This window comes from Ranitomeya variabilis, chromosome 2 (genome assembly GCF_051348905.1).
Source record: "Ranitomeya variabilis isolate aRanVar5 chromosome 2, aRanVar5.hap1, whole genome shotgun sequence".
Taxonomy (NCBI): Eukaryota; Metazoa; Chordata; class Amphibia; order Anura; family Dendrobatidae; genus Ranitomeya; species Ranitomeya variabilis.
Window position 1 is genome coordinate 82,738,017 of NC_135233.1, and position 21,794 is coordinate 82,759,810.

The window sequence follows — 21,794 nt, forward strand, 5'->3', positions numbered from 1 at the left end:
TGGCAACTGACTTCGGAGGCTGATGTTGTCTTGTCTGGGGCGAAACAGACTAAGGAAGATCTAACCGTAGCAGAGCTGAATTGGGAGGATGCTGAAGAACCATGCAGTATGGTTCGACCTGGGTTTGTGCTGTGTGACAGAAAGGAAATTGCAGGGAAAGAGGAAGAAATGTGTAATGTGAAACCTGTTGTAAATGCTGTGAAGAATATGGATGTGCTGTGTAAAGAAAATAGTAAAGATGTTTATTGGAAAGTTGAAAAGGACTGTGTCTCAATCTATACAATGCCATCTAAAGGGAGCCTACAGCAGAGCAGCGGGGACCCTGACAGTGCAGAAAGTGGAGCCACAGGTATGCAAAGTAATGGACATTGTTTTGATGTGATGGGAGGCCCTGGCCCTCTCTCACAAGAGAGTGAAACTTTTCAGTCAATTTTTGGGCTTATAAATTGTTAAAGTGAGTCTGTCAGCACAAATGACTATTCAAAACAAGCAGAGACACACAATGCACCCTTGGCATGACCGAGCAATTCAGTATGTCTTAGCACCTACTTATTTTCAATCAGTCTCCTTTGGCTTTTGTAAAAGCAGATCTGTCAATCAAGGAAGAGAAAGGCGGAGAAAGATACAAAACAAATAGATGGGAAGATGTACTGAACTGCTTAGCCATGCCAAGGGTGCACCATGCTCCTGTGCTTGGTTTGAACAGTAATTTTGTGCTCAGGATGTCTATAGGGCATCTGTCTTTTTTTTAGTTATAATTGTTGTTATATTCCAATATCTTCTCATAAGACTAAAATATGTCCCTTACCTTTTTTAACGTGACATGAAAATGTTTTCTTAGAGCAAGAAGCAAATGCGTCTGATGGGTGTTCCTATCTCAGAAAAAGTCCAACTTCTGGAGCTTCAGTGATGACTGACTTTTGGGGTTTGCACATGGGTGGAACAGGAAGTCGCACGACGGGACACAAAGCGTCATGTCTATGCTGACTTATAAAACAGAAATACTGCAAGTTTCATCTTATTGTATCCTTCTATGTCCAACATGAGATATGACAAACAGAAACACTAAGACAGGACTTCCCAAAGGCTAAACCCAATTTCCCATTTCGAAGGCCATTCAGCAGCAGGATCTTCTTGAACCCAGATGTAGATCTCCAGGCAAGCTCATTCATTAACTCCTGCTGCATTCAAGACACAGAAAATGAGCTAATATGTTGTTCATTTATTAGGATAGATTTTGCTTTATAATGTCATTATTCCTTGAAGCAGTTGTCCAGCGGATAAAAATGATTTTCAGACAACCTTCTTTAAGAACTTTTTTAAGTCTTTCCAAAGTTCTATCCTTTCATATAATATAAGGCATGGCTCATACAGCTCTGTCATGACTGATAGTAAGAGAAACATGGCACAAACTGACTCACATGTGTTTTTCAAGAGTTTGGAAAGCATATCCTGACTTCAGAACGTGTATAACAAACCTCAAGAAGTTTTCGCATGTACATTTTAAAATGAACACATTTCTTGCATGCGGCTATTCTTCAAAAAACACCTTGTTAAATTGTCTATAAACCAACATGTGTAGAGAAGTTGCACAAGTCTGTTGTTTGAAAGAAAAAATAGAAAAAAGAATAGTCTTCTAAAGGATGAAGTGAAGCTCATGGATGTTTCCTGTGCCTTATACATTCAGGGGGCTAAGTATTGGAACACAAAGTAGTGGAATATGAATATTAAAAGGATATGGCCTCTAAAATGTGAGTGTGGTTATTATGAGCAAAGTTTTTTAACAGCAAGTTTTGCGCAATTTTACCTCTCCCAGACAACTTAGGGCATTTAAGGAGTTTGCACAACCCATTCTCATTCCCCATGTTTGGCCCCGATAAAATGAAAACACTTATACTCATCGCCGTCACCGTTCTAGCATTTATAGTGAAGTCAATTACACGGCTGCCAAAAATGATATCAACATGACTCTACCTTGTTTGTGGGCATAGATTTCCCATCAGGTAAAGAAGGCACCTGCCTAATGTGTTTCTGTGGGGAGAATAATGGTATGCACTCTGATCAAAACAATGCGAGGTGCTGGTAAGACAGACCCGGAGGCCCAAAGAGTCACGTAACCAAAAATTACCGCACACTCTGACTCGATACTGTATAATGCAAAAAAGTGTTCAACAAGTTTATTACAAAAAAAGAAAAGTTGCCATGGAATAAACAGAAGCACAATGAATTCAGATTGGACCAAACCCAACGTTTCGACCCACAAGGGTCTTATTCATGGGGTTACTGGGGAGATAAAGAAACAGTATAAGTAACTGGTCACAGTATGGCAAAATATCATTAAAGACAAATACATAATAGAAAAACGGAAGAAGATATTTACAATCACCAAAATCTAAATATTTACAAATAAAACTAACAAAAAACTAAATATGTACAGAGAATAATCGCCAAGGTTACTTGAGAGAGTATCGCTAAGCAAGAGGGAAAACAGGTGTATAGGGGAATGTAGGGAGCGAAGGATTACCGTGGTTTCCAAAAATGCGTACATAAAGAAGAAAGCAGGTAGGCAATTTTTCAGTATAAATCCTGTCACTGTGATAAATAGAGCAGCATTAGAATAGAGCATAAAGACAGTCTAGGGGTCCTGGATACTGAAGACTATAATGGGATGTCTGATGGGAGAAAAAATGGTGTAAACGTATAGATAAAATTGGTAATTTAAAAGGAGTAGGGTAAGGAGCATTGTAATATAGCAAATAATAAAAGGTGTGTGTTAGGTCCAGAAGGTTATATCTGCCCATGAGAAGTAAAAATAATATAATGATACCTATGGTGTCACAGGAAGGCGCATCAGTGTCAATGACAATACAATGCATGAAGATTAAAATAGATAAATCTCCGGGTCCGGATGGCATACACCCACGAGTACTAAGAGAACTAAGTAATGTAATAGATAAACCATTTTTTCTTATTTTTAGGGACTCTATAGCGACGGGGTCTGTTCCGCAGGACTGGCGCATAGCAAATGTGGTGCCAATATTCAAAAAGGGCTCTAAAAGTGAACCTGGAAATTATAGGCCAGTAAGTCTAACCTCTACTGTTGGTAAAATATTTGAAGGGTTTCTGAAGGATGTTATTCTGGATTATCTCAATGAGAATAACTGTTTAACTCCATATCAGCATGGGTTTATGAGAAATCGCTCCTGTCAAACCAATCTAATCAGTTTTTATGAAGAGGTAAGCTATAGCCTATAGCTATGAGTCATTGGACGTGGTATATCTCGATTTTTCCAAAGCGTTTGATACCGTGCCGCACAAGAGGTTGGTACACAAAATGAGAATGCTTGGTCTGGGGGAAAATGTGTAAATGGGTTAGTAACTGGCTTAGTGATAGAAAGCAGAGGGTGGTTATAAATGGTATAGTCTCTAACTGGGTCGCTGTGACCAGTGGGGTACCGCAGGGGTTGGTATTGGGACCTGTTCTCTTCAACATATTCATTAATGATCTGGTAGAAGGTTTACACAGTAAAATATTTATATTTGCAGATGATACAAAACTATGTAAAGCAGTTAATACAAGAGAAGATAGTATTCTGCTACAGATGGATCTGGTTAAGTTGGAAACTTGGGCTGAAAGGTGGCAGATGAGGTTTAACAATGATAAATGTAAGGTTATACACATGGGAAGAAGGAATCAATATCACCATTACACACTGAACGGGAAACCACTGGGTAAATCTGACATGGAGAAGGACTTGGGGATCCTAGTTAATGATAAACTTACCTGGAGCAGCCAGTGCCAGGCAGCAGCTGCCAAGGCAAACAGGATCATGGGGTGCATTAAAAGAGGTCTGAATACACATGATGAGAGCATTATACTGCCTCTGTACAAATCCCTAGTTAGACCGCACATGGAGTACTGTGTCCAGTTTTGGGCACGGGTGCTCAGGAAGGATATAATGGAACTAGAGAGAGTACAAAGGAGGGCAACAAAATTAATAAAGGGGATGGGAGAACTACAATACCCAGATAGATTAGCGAAATTAGGATTATTTAGTCTAGAAAAAAGACGACTGAGGGGCGATCTAATAACCATGTATAAGTATATAAGGGGACAATACAAATATCTCGCTGAGGATCTGTTTATACCAAGGAAGGTGACGGGCACAAGGGGGCATTCTTTGCATCTGGAGGAGAGAAGGTTTTTCCACCAACATAGAAGAGGATTCTTATCTGTTAGGGCAGTGAGAATCTGGAATTGCTTTCCTGAGGAGGTGGTGATGGCGAACTCAGTCGAGGGGTTCAAGAGAGGCCTGGATGTCTTCCTGGAGCAGAACAATATTGTATCATACAATTATTAGGTTCTGTAGAAGGACGTAGATCTGGGGATTTATTATGATGGAATATAGGCTGAACTGGATTGACAAATGTCTTTTTTCGGCCTTACTAAATATGTTACTATGTTACTAAGATGAAGGCCAATGGCGAATTATTGAAGAGCCAGGGGTAGCGTAGTAGCACATGAGTTGTGCCTAAAAGTAGAGGAGTAATGTGAGATGGCATAGGTAAAGTCGTTCTGCTGGTGGTATAATGAAGGCAAGTAGGATGGGATACCTGTTAAGGCTCGGGGCTGCAATACTTCCGTATAGAACTCAGTGTAGTGTACTGGAAAAACGGGAGTTAGCGAGTCCACTCACCCTCACTGGTGAGGCAGGATTAGACGTGCTGGATCTATAAGTAATGATATAGGGAAGGAGGAAGGTCAGAGTAGGTGGCTGGAATATTGTGTGTGGTCCAAGTGATACAGAGTACCTGTATTGTCCTTGAGCCAGAGTACATCTATGTACAGAATGGTAGGATGTACTAGGGAGACGTGGGGTGTTGAATTTCCTGGCTCCCGGTATACTGCAAAAAAGTGCAATTGTAGTGGGTGGGGGAAGGGGAGCTGTGGTGGCATGGCGCATAATAATGGGGGACAAACCTGCTGAGTCCGATATGGTGGAGTGTAGGAGCGGCACTCCCGTGCCTTGCTCAGGGTGGTGTGCAGTGTGGGGACACATGGCCGGTTTTAAGTAGCATCAGCGGTACCGCCAGACCGGAAGTGCGGCCGCGAAACCGGAAGTGGCGTCGCGTGCATTCACAGTGGCCGCTAGCGGTAGCACTGGTGTGTGGGCAGAGTCTGCCAGGAGGATGCTCGAAAGGGAGGGGGTCTGGAGTATAATAGAGGCTGCTAAACCGGGGTTGGAACGTCCCAGCGGTAGCGTGTAGTAGTAGCGGCAGAAGGCAGCGCTGATAACGCATGTTACACATTAACCCAATATGGAGAGGAGCATAGTAATGTAATGGGTGCAAAAAGAGCGGTGGAGGCAACATATGGTGTAGTAAAATGCCATAAAAGGACCGGATATGTGCATATATAATGGGGCAGTGGGAATATTAGGAGCCTGATGTAAGGAAGTAAAGAATGGGGCAAGGAGTACAATACGGAGCTGCTAAACCGATGGTAGGATAGGTAATAAAATGTCCCTGCTGTATTAGTGTATGGGCAAAAAAATGGCAGACATTAGCATAAATGAAGGGGGGGAAAATGTTTTGATGAAAATTGAAAAGGAAACTCACCTAGAGGGAAGTAGACTCAACGTGTCTGTAAGAGAAATAAAGGTTAGTTGGGCATTATAACAGGTTAGTAGGGCATTATAACAGCCAATCTATCTCTCTGTTTAGTCCCTTAGGGGTCAGTGTTTCTAGTTTGTGGATCCAGAAGGTTTCTCTGAGTTTGAGCAATCTGATATGGTCGCCGCCTCTTCTGGGTCTGGGTACCTGTTCGATAATCTGGTATTTTAACTGGGCTATCGTGTGCCTGGATTTGACAAAATGGTCTGGGATGGGGAGCCAAGTTTTCCCACAGCGGATGGTCAACTTATGGCTAGCTATCCTATCCTTGATGTGTTGAGTAGTCTCCCCAACGTAAAGCAGGCCGCAAGGACATTTAATAACATATATTACAAAATTGGAGTTGCAAGTATAGTAACCCTGTATGGGGTAAGACTTTCCTGTTGTGGGGTGGGTAATATTGTCGGCTTTGATGATGTTTGAGCATGAGGCACAATTAAGGCAAGGGAATGTCCCGTGGCGGCGTGTGGAGAGTACCCCTTGGCTGGTAGTAGGGCGTGCTCTACCAATGTCAGCCCGAACAAGTCGGTCTCTGGCGTTGGGTGCCCATCTGTTGCACATAAGGGCCGGACGGGAAAAGCTGTCTATGTTAGGGTAGGCTCTTGTTAATAGAGGCCAGTGTTTTTTGATGAATGCTTCAACTTTTGGCATGAAGGGGTGGAAAGTATGGACAAAAGGTACCCTATCCGTGTTGGATTCTCTCAGGGGTGGAGGTTGAGGATTCAATGCCCGTGTTATCTCCTGATCAAGTAGATGTTGGGGGTAGTTCTGCTCTCGAAATTTGTTTGACATGCTTTCGAGGCGTATGGGGAGGATATCAGGGTCAGAGACGATTTTGGACACCCTAGTAAATTGGGAGCAGGGAAGGCTATTGCGTGTTGCCTTGGGGTGGCTGCTGGAATAGTGGAGAAGGCTATTACAGTCTGTAGGCTTGGAATATAGATCAGTTGACAGGCAGCCCTGATCGTTCTTGCATACAAGGGTATCCAAGAAAGAGATCTGTTTGGGGTCATGGTGCATTGTGAACCGGAGTTCCGGGTAGATGCCATTGAGGGACTGATGGAATGCTAACAGTGTTTCCGTGGGCCCTGTCCAGACGAAGAATATATCATCTATATAGCGATGGTAGCATTGTATGTAGTGTTTGAATCGGTCGTCGTCAGTATAGACGAAATCCAATTCAAATGCATTCATGTATGCATTAGCATACGCGGGCGCCACATTTGATCCCATAGCGGTCCCTTGTTGCTGAATGTAGTAAGTATCTTCATATAAAAAGAAATTCTCATATAGGACCAGTCTTAGTAGGTCAAGACAGAATTGTTTGGAGTTAGTAGAGAGAGTGGATGTCTCTAGTAATGACCTAGTTGCTGCAATGCCCTTTTCATGGGAAATGGAGGTATAGAGACTATTGACATCCATTGTTACTAAGAGGCTGTTAGGTGGTATAGTATTGAGTTGTTGGATGACATGAAAAAAATGTCCGGTGTCTAGGAGAAAAGACCTGGTGGTCTTCACTAGAGGTGCGAGGATCTTTTCCAAGAAGACCGAAAGTGGCGAGAGTATGGAGTCGGTAAAGGCCACAATAGGGCGGCCCAGGGGATTGATTAGTGACTTATGGATCTATGCCATCTCACATTACTCCTCTACTTTTAGGCACAACTTATGCGCTACTACGCTACCCCTGGCTCTTCAATAATTCGCCATTGGCCTTCATCTTCATGCATTGTATTGTCATTGACACTGATGCGCCTTCCTGTGACACCATAGGTATCATTATATTATTTTTACTTCTCCTGGGCAGATATAACCTTCTGGACCTAACACACACCTTTTATTATTTGCTATATTACAATGCTCCTTACCCTACTCCTTTTAAATTACCAATTTTATCTATACGTTTACACCATTTTTTCTCCCATCAGACATCCCATTATAGTCTTCAGTATCCAGGACCCCTAGACTGTCTTTATGCTCTATTCTAATGCTGCTCTATTTATCACAGTGACAGGATTTATACTGAAAAATTGCCTACCTGCTTTCTTCTTTATGTACGCATTTTTGGAAACCAAGGTAATCCTTCGCTCCCTACATTCCCCTATACACCTGTTTTCCCTCTTGCTTAGCGATACTCTCTCAAGTAACCTCGGCGATTATTCTCTGTACATATTTAGTTTTTTTGTTATTTTTATTTGTAAATATTTAGATTTTGGTGATTGTAAATATCTTCTTCCGTCTTTCTATTATGTATTTGTCTTTAATGATATTTTGCCATACTATGACCAGTTACTTATACTGTTTCTTTATCTCCCCAGTAACCCCATGAATAAGACCCTTGTGGGTCGAAACGTTGGGTTTGGTCCAATCTGAATTCATTGTGCTTCTGTTTATTCCATGGCAACTTTTCTTTTTTTGTAATAAACTTGTTGAACACTTTTTTGCATTATATCGAGTCAGAGTGTGCGGTAATTTTTGGTTACGTAATGTGTTTCTGTGGTCAGGGATGGTTGCCTCTTGGATTATACAATTATTCAAACAGTGGAAGTGGTATTTTCCTTGGATTTCATCCAGATTCTTCAGTTCACTCCCACACTCGAAATGCATATTCATAGGGATGTCCCCAGTAGCGTAGCTAACGGGGGGGGGCAGATGGGGCCATCGCCCCAGGCCCCATGCTCTGAGGGGGCCCACCCGGAGCTACGCTACTATAACAGTATAGGTGTGCACAGCGTGCCAATATAGTTACATTCTGCGGCAGAGTAGGGAGAATTGATCTCCCTGCAATGCAACCTGGCTGCTATGGGGCCCCTGAGCAGGTGGGGGGCCCGGTGCCAGCAGTGGGCCCCCCGCCAGTTATCACAGGTTCAGCTGTATCGGCTACATGCTGATACAGCTGACCACATTGATGAGAGAAGGAGCGCTGAGCTCCTTCTCCCATCATCCCCCTGTCAGCGCCTGACGTCACCAACACTGAAAGCGGGAGTGATGGCGTCACTACCCAGCTGTTGTGAATTCTGTTCTCGAACTCCCTCCTGTGGTTATGAATGGTACTTCGGCGAGTTCTGTTCATGGACTCCCTCTGGTGGCTGAGAGTGGAGCTGCTGGGTCTGAGGTTCTTTCTTCAGCTGATCCCGTTTAGGCCTTGGCTGGCTGCTCTATTTAACTCCACTCAGATCTTTACTTGATGCCAGCTGTCAATGTCCTAGTACTGGTTCAGTTCTCTTGGATCTTTCAGATGACCTGTCTACTTCAGCAAAAGCTGTTAGCTGGAAGCTCTGAGATGCAGAGTGGCACCACCGCGCCGTGAGTCGGTGCGGTGGTTTCTTTTGCACACTCTGCGTGGTTTTTTGTTAGTGTTTTATGCTGACCGCAAAGATACCTTTTCTATCCTCAGTCTGTTTAGTTAAGTCTGGCCTCTTATGCTGAAACCTGTTTCATTTCTGTGTTTGTGACTTCCATCTTAACTCACAGTCAATATATGTGGGGGCTGCCTATTTCTTTGGGGAATTTCTCTGAGGCAAGGCAGGCTGTATTTTCTATCTTTAGGGGTAGTTAGCTCTTAGGCTGTGAAGAGGCGTCTAGGCAGAGTCAGGAACGCTCCACGGCTATTTCTAGTTGTTGTGATAGGATTAGGGCTTGCGGTCAGCAGAGCTCCCACTTCCCAGAGCTCATCCTGTATTACTAGTTTGCTCATCTGGTCATTTCTAGTGCTCCTAACCACCAGTTCAATCATAACAGTACAGCTGGCCAATAAAGTGTTAATGCATCTCAATAGAGGGATAAGAGAAGTTCTGAGACCATTTTTTTTTTCCTCTGCAGTGTGTTTTGTTTCTCTTTTCCCCTAAATCTCAGGGTGGTTCAGGACACAGGTGTAGATATGGACATTCAAGGTCTGTCCTATTGTGTGGATCAACTCACTGCAAGGGTACAAAGCATTCAAGATTATGTAGTTCAGAACCCGATGTTAGAACCCAGAATTCCAATTCCTGATTTGTTTTCTGGGGATAGATCTAAGTTCCTGAATTTCAAAAATAATTGTAGACTGTTTTTTGCTTTGAAACCCCGCTCCTCTGGTGACCCCATTCAGCAAGTAAAAATCGTTATTTCTTTGCTACGTGGCGACCCTCAAGACTGGGCATTTTCCCTTGCGCCAGGAGATCCTGCATTGCGTAATGTTGATGCGTTTTTTCTGGTGCTTGGATTGCTTTATGATGAACCAGATTCAGTGGATCAGGCAGAGAAAATTTTGCTGGCTTTGTGTCAGGGTCAGGATGAAGCGGAGGTATATTGTCAGAAGTTTAGAAAGTGGTCTGTGCTTACTCAGTGGAATGAGTGTGCCCTGATGGCAATTTTCAGAAAGGGGCTGTCTGAAGCCCTTAAGGATGTTATGGTGGGATTCCCCATGCCTGCTGGTCTGAATGAGTCTATGTCCTTGGCCATTCAGATCGATCGACGCTTACGTGAGCGTAAAAATGTGCACCATTTGGCGGTATTTTCTGAGCAGAAGCCTGAGCCTATGCATTGTGATAGGACCTTGACCAGAGCTGAACGGCAAGAATACAGACGTCAGAATGGGCTGTGTTTTTACTGTGGTGACTCCACTCATGTTATCTCTGATTGTCCTAAGCGCACTAAACGGTTCGCTAGGTCTGCCACCATTGGTACGGTACAGCCAAAATTTATTTTGTCCGTTACTCTGATTTGCTCTTTGTCGTCCTATTCTGTTATGGCATTTGTGGATTCAGGCGCTGCCCTGAATTTGATGGACTTGGAGTTTGCCAGGCGCTGTGGTTTTTTCTTGGAGCCCTTACAGTATCCTATTCCATTGAGAGGAATTGATGCTACACCTTTGGCCAAGAATAAGCCTCAGTACTGGACTCAATTGACCATGTGCATGGCTCCTGCACATCAGGAGGATATTCGCTTTTTGGTGTTGCATAATCTGCATGATGTGGTCGTTTTGGGTTTGCCATGGCTACAGCTCCATAATCCAGTATTGGATTGGAAATCAATGTCTGTATCCAGTTGGGGTTGTCAAGGGGTACATGGGGATGTCCCATTGTTGTCTATTTCGTCTTCCCACCCTTCTGAAGTCCCTGAGTTCTTGTCAGATTACCGGGATGTATTTGATGAGCCCAAATCCAGTGCCCTACCTCCTCATAGGGATTGTGATTGTGCTATTAATTTGATTCCTGGTAGTAAGTTTCCGAAGGGCCGACTGTTCAATTTATCTGTGCCAGAACACGCCGCAATGCGGAGTTATATAAAGGAGTCCTTGGAGAAAGGGCATATTCGCTCGTCGTCGTCACCGTTGGGAGCAGGGTTCTTTTTTGTGGCCAAGAAGGATGGTTCTCTGAGACCTTGTATAGATTACCGCCTTCTCAATGAAATCACTGTCAAATTTCAGTACCCTTTGCCTCTACTGTCTGATTTGTTTGCTCGGATTAAGGGGGCTAGCTGGTTCACCAAGATAGATCTTCGAGGGGCGTATAATCTTGTGCGTATTAAGCGGGGAGACGAATGGAAAACAGCATTTAATACGCCCGAGGGCCATTTTGAGTACTTGGTGATGCCATTCGGGCTTTCTAATGCTCCATCTGTGTTTCAGTCCTTTATGCATGACATCTTCCGAAAGTACCTGGATAGATTCATGATTGTATATTTGGATGATATTTTGGTCTTTTCGGATGATTGGGAGTCTCATGTGAAGCAGGTCAGAAAGGTGTTCCAGATCCTTCGTGCTAATTCCTTGTTTGTGAAGGGGTCTAAATGTCTCTTTGGAGTCCAGAAGGTTTCATTTTTAGGCTTCATTTTTTCCCCTTCTACTATCGAGATGGACCCTGTTAAAGTTCAGGCCATTTATGATTGGACTCAGCCTACTTCTGTGAAGAGCCTTCAGAAATTTCTGGGCTTTGCTAATTTTTACCGTCGCTTCATCGCCAATTTTTCTAGTGTTGTTAAACCATTGACTGATTTGACCAAGAAAGGTGCTGATGTGGTCAATTGGTCCTCTGCGGCCGTTGAGGCTTTTCAGGAGCTGAAGCGTCGTTTTTCTTCTGCCCCTGTGTTGTGTCAGCCAGATGTTTCGCTCCCGTTTCAGGTCGAGGTGGATGCTTCTGAGATTGGAGCAGGGGCTGTTTTGTCTCAAAGAGGTTCTGATGGCTCTGTGATGAAACCATGTGCTTTCTTTTCTAGAAAGTTTTCGCCTGCTGAGCGCAATTATGATGTGGGCAATCGAGAGTTGTTGGCGATGAAGTGGGCGTTTGAGGAGTAGCGACATTGGCTTGAAGGAGCCAAACATCGCGTGGTGGTCTTGACGGATCACAAGAATCTGACTTATCTCGAGTCTGCCAAGCGGTTGAATCCTAGACAGGCTCGATGGTCGCTGTTTTTCTCCCGCTTCAATTTTGTGGTTTCGTACCTTCCAGGCTCTAAGAATGTGAAGGCTGATGCCCTTTCAAGGAGTTTTGTGCCTGATTCTCCGGGAGTTCCTGAGCCGGCTGGTATTCTCAAAGAAGGGGTAATTTTGTCTGCCATCTCCCCTGATTTGCGGCGGGTGCTGCAGGAGTTTCAGGCTGATAGACCTGACCGTTGTCCAGCGGAGAAGCTGTTTGTCCCTGATAGATGGACTAGTAGAGTTATCTCTGAGGTTCATTGTTCGGTGTTGGCTGGTCATCCTGGAATCTTTGGTACCAGAGATTTGGTGGCCAGATCCTTTTGGTGGCCTTCCTTGTCACGAGATGTGCGTTCTTTTGTGCAGTCCTGTGGGACTTGTGCTCGGGCTAAGCCCTGCTGTTCTCGTGCCAGTGGGTTGCTTTTGCCCTTGCCGGTCTCGAAAAGGCCCTGGACGCATATTTCCATGGATTTTATTTCTGATCTCCCTGTCTCTCAGAGGATGTCAGTTATCTGGGTAGTTTGTGATCGCTTCTCGAAGATGGTCCATTTGGTACCTTTGCCTAAATTGCTTTCCTCCTCTGATTTGGTTCCATTGTTTTTCCAGCATGTGGTTCGTTTGCATGGCATTCCGGAGAACATCGTGTCGGACAGAGGTTCCCAGTTTGTCTCAAGATTTTGGCGGTCCTTTTGTGCTAAGATGGGCATTGATTTGTCTTTTTCTTCAGCTTTCCACCCTCAGACAAATGGCCAAACCGAACGAACCAATCAGACTTTGGAAACATATCTGAGATGCTTCATTTCTGCTGATCAGGATGATTGGGTGTCCTTCTTGCCTTTGGCTGAGTTCGCCCTTAATAATCGGGCCAGCTCGGCCACTTTGATTTCACCTTTTTTCTGTAATTCTGGTTTCCACCCTCGTTTTTCTTCAGGGCAGGTTGAGCCTTCGGACTTCGGATTAGGGCTTGCGGTCAGCAGAGCTCCCACTTCCCAGAGCACGTCCTGTATTACTAGTTTGCTCATCTGGTCATTTCTAGTGCTCCTAACCACCAGTTCAATCATAACACCAGCACCCGCGGTCCGGAGATGAGTGGGCGATCAGAACAACAGAGGAACCAGAAATGAGAAAGGTGAGTATTTATTGTTTTTTATGGGGGCTGCCTTATACTACAGGGTCTGCCTATGGGGTGTTGTCTTATACTACAGAGTCTGCCTATGGGGTGCTGCCTTATACTACAGGGTCTGCCTATGGGGTGCTGTCTTATACTACAGAGTCTGCCTATGGGGTGATGTCTTATACTACAGGGTCTGCCTATGGGATGCTGCCTTATACAAAAGGGTCTGCCTATGGGGTTCTGCCTTATACTACAGGGTCTGCCCATGGGGTGCTGTCTTATACTACAGGGTCTTCCTATGGGGTGCTGCCTTATACTACAGGGTCTGCCTATGGGGTGCTGTCTTATACTGCAGGGTCTGCCTATGGGAGTCTGCCTTATACTACAGGGTCTGCCTATGGGGTGCTATCTTATACGACAGGGTCTGCTTATGGGGTGCTGTCTTATACTATAGGGTCTGCCTATGGGGTGCTGTCTTATACTACAGAATCTGCCTATGAGTACTAAAAAATCCAGCACCAAGAGGTTGCACTCCAATAAGCTTTATTCCAAAATCTTCGTATAAAAAGAGTCTGCCTATTGGTGCTGCCTTGTGCTATAAAGTTTGCCTATTATACTATGTTGCGGACTATCTGGTGCATTATACTATATGAAGGCTATCTAGGGGGCCATCATACAGTGTGGACATTACAGTGAGGGGGTCATCATACCGTGTTGGAGCCATCAAACAGTTTGGGGGCTAATAAGGGGTCAGTATACTGTGTGGGTGGTACTATACAGTGAGGGGGCATTATTCTGTGTATAAGAGCATCATACTGTTTGTAGGGGAGCTGTACAGGGGGACCTCAGGACATTATTAAATGTAAAGTGAGCACTTATTGTTATAGGGGAACTCAGGTTACTGTGACTATCAAAGGGGCACACAGTGTTACGGCTAGCGGAACGCACCGAATAAATAGAGATGCTTTATTGATATTGGTGCGTTCGCAGCCCGGGGTCCACCATGCAGGAGTACCTGCTGCTAGCAACGGCGGCACGATATGGCGGTATGGACTAACTCAGTTACTTCACCGAGTAGTCGTGAAAGAAAGGCACTGTGCCCTGTTAGGCTTCACAGAGGCACAGGCTAACTGCCCACACAGAGAGCAGTCAGTGGTCACGCATGCACACAAAACTCCTCGCCGGAGGTGCCAGCATTCTAGGGGCTAATTTCAGCCGGGTCCCTGAACACATTCAAACACAAACTCCTCGCCAGAGGTGCCAGCATTCTAGGGGCTTATTTCAGCCGGGTCCCTGAACACATACTCTCGTGACCACACTGGCGCAAAGCACTTAACAAAGAACAATACTAGCGCATGGCCGTGCGGTCATGCGAACCTTAAATAGCTGCAGCACATACAGGACCTTCCAAGGACCAATGAGAAGCTACACCAGAGCGTGAGCACCTACAGGCCCTTCCTGAAGGAGCCAATGACCTTAGCTGCAGTATCAGATCATGTGACCCTCGATCTCCACTGAGAAATCTTACTCTGGGCATGCTCAGAATGAGAAAAGCAGGACTTAGACACAGAAGCGTCTGCTCTCCGCTGCCCAGCACCGACTTCAATGGCAGAAGCAGGAAAGGCAGCAGTAACTCTTAGCACAGAGTCAGACTGAGCAAGATGCTGGGACCGACATCTCCGCTGAGCAGGCTCCACTGCGGCAGGAGAAGAATGGGAGACCGCAGCGGAGATGGGCCGAGATTCCCCCTGTGCAGAGGAGGGAACTCAAACCCTAACACTCAGGGAATTATTATTTTCTAGGGGTTAAAATGTGGGCACTGTTTTCTAGGGCACTTGCACCCGGGATTACTCTATTATAGAGGGGTGCTTTAGAATTTAGAAGCCACACAGAACCACACAATAGGTGCAGTAATAGCGACACATGCGGCAGCAGCGGCTTAGTATTGGGAGCAGGATGAGGAGTTTGTTCAGGTTGGGAATAGATGGTGATGGGGCTAGAATATGAGAAATGAAATGTGTCTTTGTTGTATTCTCTGCAGCCGAGTCGTGGCTGGAAGAAGTTGTCATGTCGGTCTGGGCCAGATGGAAAAGACGGGAAAAATGAACTATTCCATCAGAAAGAACGTCAGCAGTAAGTCATTATCTGTAACTGTGCAGTGATCTCTTATATGTTCTGTAGGACTGGTATTTACCACTGACCATATGGCGGTAATATCCATGTTGGTCTTTATATAGAGATTATTTTCAGTAACAGCGCGGTCATCTGCTGAGGTTCTCCTCCACTATTAGGGTGCGTCACCCAGCTGTAATCAAGGTTACCTGGTTAGGGGCCCACTTAGAAGTTGCACCCCCCTGAGCCAAAACCCTAGCTACGCCTCTGGATGTCCCAATGGGGACAGCGATGATGATCTCTGTAAAGAGCTGTGGAATATGATGGCGCTATGTAAGTGAGCATAAGAAATAAATAATAAGTTAACTATAAGATCAGATTAACAGAAAAGTTGTAAAATACTAACATGCAAGTGCTGATTTTGCATGGAGAGATCTATAACATTAATTCAGGCTAAAGATGTGTTTTTACCTATGTGCGCCAATGCAAGTCTATAAGTGCGAGAGAAAAAAATGGACGGCACAGTGACCATCTATATGGTGTCTGAATTTTACACACACATCTCAAAGAAACTAGGAAATTGCATCAGCCAAGCTCATGAAGTTCACTACCAGAACCCTCCTTGCAAGCAAGGGAAAAAAAAATCTTAGATAAAGATATACGAGATAGATGATAGAAAGATATTAGATAGATAGATAGATAGATAGATAGATAGATAGAGATAGATAGATAGATAGATAGATAGATAGATAGATAGATAGATAGATAGATAGATAATAGATAGATAATTTCACAACCCCTCTACATGTCCTCCCAACTCTGATGAGCAATGACATCAGCAAAGTTTTTGCTCTTCACAGTCGCCGGATCTCGCGGAGCACAGCGTGAGCCGGGTGTGCCTGCTGCTAAAGCTTATGGAGCCTCAGAACAAGGCTCCATAGGCTTTGGACAACAGAAAAGGGGACTACGTCGGACCTGCATGGGACCTTTTTTAAAATAAATTGGCTTACAAAATACAGTGTTGTCTAGTTATTATTTCTCTCTTTTAATGTTTTGCAGATTTCCGTTTGTGGACTATGACTATTCATTTATTAGGTTAAAGAAGCATAAAAAGATGTAGAATAAACTCCACATGAAAGGGTGCAATTTCAAAATATGTAGGGGGGTTGTGAAATTATATGTCTGCAGGATATCTATCTATCTGTCTATCCATCTATCTATTTATTATATATCTATTATATATCTAATATCTTTCTATCGTCTATCTACGGTATATCTTTATATAAGATTGCTTTATTATTGATGTCAACTAGCTATTAAGTATACAGTTGTGCTCAAAAGTTTACATACCCTGGCAGAATTTTTGCTTTCTTGGCCTTTTTTTTAGAGAATATGAATGATAACACCAAAACTTTTTCTCCACTTATGGTTAATGGTTGGGTGAAGTCATTTATTGTCAAACTACTGTATTACTCTTTTTAAATCATAATGACAACCCAAAACATTCAAATGACCCTGATCAAAAGTTCACATACCCCATTCCTTAATACCGTGTATTGCCCCTCTAACATCAATGACAGATTGAAGTCTTTTGTGCTAGTTGTGGATGAGGTTTCTTATTTTCTCAGATGGTAAAGCTGCCCACTCTTCTTGGCAAAAAGCCTCCAGTTCATGTAAATTCCTGGGCTGTCTAGCATGAACTGTGCGTTATGATATTGAGGTTAGGAGACTGAGATGGCCACTCCAGAACCTTCACTTTGTTTTGCTGTAGTCAATGACAGGTCGGTCATGTTGGAATGTCCAAGTATGTCCCATGCGCAGCCTCCGGGCTGATGAGTGCAAATTTGCCTCCAGTATTTGCTGATAACGTGCTGCATTCATTTTTCCTTCAACTTTGACCAAGTTTCCTGTGCCTTTGTAGCTCACACATCCCCAAAACACCAGAGATCCACCACCGTGCTTTACAGTAGGAATGGTGTTCCTTTCATCATAGGTTCTCCAAATGTAATGTTTATGGTCGTGGCCAAAAAAGTTGAATTTTTGTCTCATCACTCCAAATTACCTTGTTGCAGAAGTTTTGAGGCTTGTCTCTGTGCTGTTATGCGTCTTGTATGTGAGATACTTTGTGGCATTTGCGCAGTAATGGCGGCCTTCTGGCGACTCGATCATGCAGCCCATTTTTCTTCAAGTGCCTCCTTACTGTGCATCTTGAAACAGCCACACCACTAGTTTTCAGAGAGTCCTGTATTTCAGCTCATGTTATTTGTGGATTTTTCTTTGCATCCCGAACAATTTTCCTGGCAGCTGTGGATGACATTTTTGTTGGTTTACCTGACCGTGGTTTTGTTTTTGCAGAGCCCCTGATTTTCCATTTGATAATCACAGTTTGAATCCTGCTGACTGGCATTATCAATTCCTTGGTAACCTTTTTGCATCCCTTTCCTATTTTATACAGTTCAACTACCTTTTCCCATAGATCCGTTGACAATTCTTTTGCTTTTCCCATGACTCACAATCCAGAAACATCAGTGGCTGGATGAAAGATGCAAGAGTCTATCTGGATCCCAGAAACTCACTCAGCTTTTATGCACACACGCTGATTACAAGCAAACAGGTCACAGGTGAGGATGTTACCATTAGTAGCCATTCAAACCCATTTGTGTCAACTTCTGTGCATGTTATCAGGCCAAAATCACCCGGGTATGTGAACTTTTGATCAGGGTCATTTGGATGTTTTGGGTTGTCATTATGATTTAAAAAGAGAAAACACAGTAGTTTGACAATAAATGGCTTCACCCAACCACTAACCATGAGTGGAGAAAAAGTTTTGGTGATATCATTCATATTTTCTGAAAAAAGGCCAAGAAAGCAAAAATTCTGCCAGGGTATGTAAACTTTTGAGCACAACTGTACATAGAGTATTACAGTATGTAAAAGATGATGTTAAAAACACATTGCAAATGGATAGCATATGGATCTGAGCCAAAACAATAACTGCACACTCGCATTGCAATCGCATGACAAAAGGTAAACCATATATTCATTTACCCTACATATAGAAAATATTTTATAGTGACCATCCTGACAATCCTCACTGCTGTATTCATATAAGGCTGCAAACAAATGAAATAAACTGTGTGCAATGTAAACATAACATGCAGAAAACTGAAGATTCAATGACCAGAATGCTGCAGCCAGACATGTAATGTTTGTAAAGTCTCTTCTTCTCCTAAAAGGGCTATCCAAAAGTTAGTAATAGCAGGATTTTTGAAACAGCTATATGAAAAGCCAAGAAGTTTAGATTTTACAAACAAATGATAAATATACTACAACCAACTTTCAGCTCAGTGTCCGTGTGGTTTACATGATTCAGTTCATGAAGGCTAAAAACATATAGAGGTAAGAAAACCTCAAACTTTTTTACCATATTAGGATCTATGATGACAATGAGAGATAAACAAGCATTTCTTATCTATCCGTTTCTATATACTAGAGAATGAAGCATAATATCAAAGAGACAGCGTCTGTGTTGTAAACTATTGCTCCACATGCTCACTGCCAAGATTAGAAAACCGTGCATGGAACACTCCGTGACTGCAAAGGAGTTTAGAAACAAAAGAATATTAACACAAAACAATAAAGAATTAAAATAAATATGGACAATTAAATACTAGAATCATATTTCAATTTTGTAAATAGTCTGGATTAAAAATATCCTACTGCAAGGGAGTGATCAAAATATGGGTCAAGGTCAAACAACCAGAATATTCTTAGCAGCGCAAAGGCAGGAAAACACTTGCTAACCAATTTAACAAAAGCTAATAAACAGGAGTAGAGAACAGGAATTCATGAGCTTAAAGGGAAACTGTGAGGCTTGTTTAGATGTTCTTTTGCATACTTCTTATGCTGAATTTTATGGTGAGGATGCGGGAGAGGATTTCTTCTGATGACTCTTCCATGAAAGCCATATTTTTGCAGGTATCTCTGAACAGTGGAACAATGTACCACAACTCTAGACTCTGATAAATCTTTCTGAATGTCTTTTGCAGACAAGCAGTGGTTCTGATGTGTCTATATAGCAATCCTACAAGCATCTCTCGCTGAAATTTTGCTTGGTCTTCCAGACCTTATTTTGACCTCCACTGTTCCTGTTAACTGCCATTTCTTAATTGCATTTCAAACTGAGGAAAAGGGAACTTGAAAACACTTTGCTATCTTCTTATAGTCTTCTCCTGCTTTGTCGGCCTCTACCATTTCAACTCATTGCTGCAGTTTTTTGCCACAAGGTTAGAGGAGGCTGGGTTTTTATAAAGCTGGGAAATTTGCATCTCCTGGCCTTTCCTAACGATGATAGTGAGCAAGCCATAACACTAACAGGCTAAATAAGGTCTGAAACCTTGGTCAAAGTTATCTGAGAACACAATTCTTCAAGGGTGCCCAAACTTTTGCAGAAACCCATTTTCCTTTTTGCAATTTTTAAAATGTAAAAAATGACAATATATAATAATAATAATGATAATAATTTTTATTTATATAGCCAACATATTCCCCAGCGCTGTACAACTTATAGAGGGGACTTGTACAGACAATAGACATTACAGCATAACAGAAATCACAGTTCAAAACAGATACCAGGAGGAGTGAGGGCCCTGCTCGCAAGCTTACAAACTATGAGGAAAAGGGGAGACACAAGAGGTGGATGGTAACAATTGCTTTAGTTATTTGGACCAGCCATAGTGTAAGGCTCGGGTGTTCATGTAAAGCTACATGAACCAGTTAACTGCCTAAGTATGTAACAGTACAGACACAGAGGGCTATTAACTGCATAAAGTGTATGAGAACATGATGCGATGAACCTGTTTTTTTTTTGTTTTTTTGGGGGGGTTTTTTGTTTTTTTTTAATAGGCCACACAGGGATAGTTAGGTTAATGCATTGAGGCGGTAGGCCAGTCTGAACAAATGAGTTTTTAGGGCACGCTTAAAACTGTGGGGATTGGGGATTAATCGTATTAACCTAGGTAGTGCATTCCAAAGAATCGGCGCAGCACGTGTAAAGTCTTGGAGATAGGAGTGGGAGGTTCTAATTATTGAGGATGCTAACCTGAGGTCATTAGCGGAGCGGAGGGCATGGGTAGGGTGGTAGACTGAGACCAGAGAGGAGATGTAGGGTGGTGCTGAGCCATGGAGTGCTCTGTGGATGAGGGTAGTAGTTTTGTACTGGATTCTGGAGTGGATGGGTAGCCAATGTAATGACTGGCATAAGGTAGAGGCATCGGTGTAACGGTTGGTGAGGAATATGATCCTGGCAGCAGCATTCAGGACAGATTGGAGCGGGGAGAGTTTGGTAAGAGGGAGGCCGATTAGTAGAGAGTTACAATAGTCCAGACGAGAATGAATAAGTGAGACACTAAGAGTTTTTGCAGAGTCGAAAGTAAGAAAAGGGCAAATTCTAGAAATGTTTTTGAGATGCAGATAAGAAGAGCGAGCCAGTGATCGGATGTGGGGGTGAATGAAAGCTCGGAATCAAGGATGACCCCAAGGCAGCGGGCATGTTGCTTTGGAGTAATGGTGGAATGGCAATGTCAGGCAAAGGTAGGTTAGTAGAGGGAGAGAACACAAGGAGTTTAGTTTTTGACAGGTTCAGTTTCAGATAGAGGGAGGACATGATGTTAGAGACAGCGGTAAGACAATCACTGGTGTTTTCTAAAAAGGTCGGCGTGATAACAGGAGAAGAGGTGCATAATTGGGTGTCATCAGCATAGAGATGGTACTGGAAACCAAATCTACTGATTGTTTGTCCAATAGGGGCAGTATACAAAGAGAAGAGGAGGGGGCCTAGGACTGATCCTTGAGGAACCCCAACAGTAAGGGGAAGGTGAGAGGAGGAGGAACCAGCAAAAGATACAGTGAAGGAGCGGTCAGAGAGATAGGAGGAGAACCAAGAGAGAACGGTGTCCTTGAGGCCGATGGAGTGGAGCATAGTGAGGAGGAGCTGATGATCCACAGTGTCGAATGCTGCGGAGAGATCCAAGAAAATTAGCATGGAGTAGTGACCATTAGATTTAGCTGTTAGTAGGTCATTAGAGACTTTAGTGAGGGCAGTTTCAGTAGAGTGTAAAGAGCGGAAGCCAGATTGAAGAGGGTCGAGAAGAGAGTTATCTGAGAGATAGCCGGTAAGACGGGAGTGGACCAGGCGTTCGAGGATATTTTTGTTGTTGCCTAAGATACAAAGGAAATGTGTCATCTTTGACTTTAGGCCTTTTAGAGATCATTTAATCTTCAACTTGCTTAATTGTTCACAATAACAGTAATTTTGACCAGGGGTGCTTAAACTTTTACATGCCACTGTATAGGACTTGTAAGGTGGGAATATGTTTCCTTTGTAAAGTGATGCCTTGCCATGTTTATTGTGTTGTTGTATTGTGGTACTATTTGTTCTCTTACAGTTTCTCTATCCAATTATGTTTTTTGGAAAAAAAACTTCAATGAACCGAGCATTTA